Source organism: Vigna radiata, unplaced genomic scaffold (assembly GCF_000741045.1).
Source record: "Vigna radiata var. radiata cultivar VC1973A unplaced genomic scaffold, Vradiata_ver6 scaffold_432, whole genome shotgun sequence".
NCBI lineage: Eukaryota > Viridiplantae > Streptophyta > Magnoliopsida > Fabales > Fabaceae > Vigna > Vigna radiata.
Window position 1 is genome coordinate 88,301 of NW_014541979.1, and position 1,840 is coordinate 90,140.

Genomic DNA, 1,840 nt, shown 5'->3' on the forward strand with positions numbered 1-1,840 from the left:
GGGGGGGTTTGTGAAAGGTTTGCGCGGTGAATGAGAAAAATTAAAATGAAATTAAATTAAAACGCAGATGTAAAAACGTAATTAAATTCAATTAAAACGAAATTAAATGCAACAACACATTTCACCATGCATGAAAATGAAATTAAAACAGTAAAAATGAAACTGCTACAGTAAATACGAAAATTCACGCTGGAATAGGACAACTTTGACCTTTGCTCAATGTTTTATCCATAACGTTTTCTACGGAGCTCTAAATGATGAGGTTTTTTTTTCCTGGAAAATAGACTCAAATATTTTTCATTTGACACATAAAACGTAGCATTTGGACCTCTGGTGTGGTTGCAGTTATTTTTTTAAAATCGAGTCCAGATAGTGAAAATACTAAACCCAATACTAGAGCAAACAAATATCTAAGCACAGTTAAAACTATCAAATGCAAAACTAATTTAAAGAAAGGAAAAAAAACAACTAAACTACAATTCAAACTAATTTAAAGTTAAAAAAAAATAAACAACATAATTTTTCTTTTACCAATTCACATGACACATGCACCTACTAAAGAAATTAAAATTGTAAATGGCCTAAAATTAATCTTCTGGACCGTGACCTCCCATTTCAACAAACCATTTTCATTTTCTCAATTTTTGAATTCCAAATTTTGAGGCATGGAATTTTGGTGCAGCCGTGACAATTCTAGCAAAACCCGTGAACACCCTTTGCTTGCTTTCTAAATGAAGATACAATTGAAATTGAAGTGACCATGTGGACTTCCTTCCCGAGAACGTAACACAATGCAAAGATGGATGAAAACTTAAGCTTAATTGAAGACAAATGGAATTAAATTCTCTGAACCCATCATCATCACCGTACACCATACATCAACTCACATTTAATCTACTCTTCTTTAATAAAGAAATAAAGTAATTAAAGAAAAGAAAAACTCTCTACCTAGTCACGTCCCCTCCTCCTATTTTACCTAATCTACTTCTATTATCATCAACTAATTAAAAGAAACATTTAATGGCATGAAGCCTCTGCATCCATCATGTCACAAAATTATTCCCATGACATTTATATTTTTTTTCAATTAAAATAAGAACAAAACATTGCATCCTCTCCTCCATGAGAGCATTTCTTCACCAAAATAATTTCTTCTTTTGCTGGCTGTGACGACATTTGCAAAATAAAATAAGAAAATGCTTCTACAAATTCTATTCACCCTGTCCCATCACCAAACAACACCTAATCTATTTTTTCATTCCATGAATAAGATAAAGAAAAGCTAAAGAAAGGCTATCTATCTTTGCAATAGTACCGAATGAATCACAAAAAAAATTCATTAAGAGTTGTCACCGTGTTGCTTGCCAAAAGAAAGAATAATCAACTCTTCTCTTGCTTTTCCAATCAAAGAAACGAAATAAAGATTAAAGAAGTGCACCGTGAGTTATCTTAAATATGCTACAGTAGTGAATCACATTCCTACTCATCCAAAATCAAGAAATAGCATCCACATTGCTCCCAGAAAACGTTGCAGCAGACTGTGCTAATAGAGAATGACGGTTGCTCCCCTCTTTCTTCCTAGGATCAAGTGTCTCAAAAATTAGGGTGGGGTCCACCCAACCCTAGGGTGCCGTGTGTCTAATTTTTACTATTGGGCTCAACAACAAATACCAAAAATTGGCCCACAAAGTCAAAGTTTGTCTAAAAATTCTAAACTACTAAATTAAAATACAACTAATTCTAAAACGCTTATGGAAGAGTCTTGATTTATTTTGTCTCCATCCTAATGCTCCAAAATATATCTCCAAAATTTTCCCTGCAAATAATAATGCAAATAATT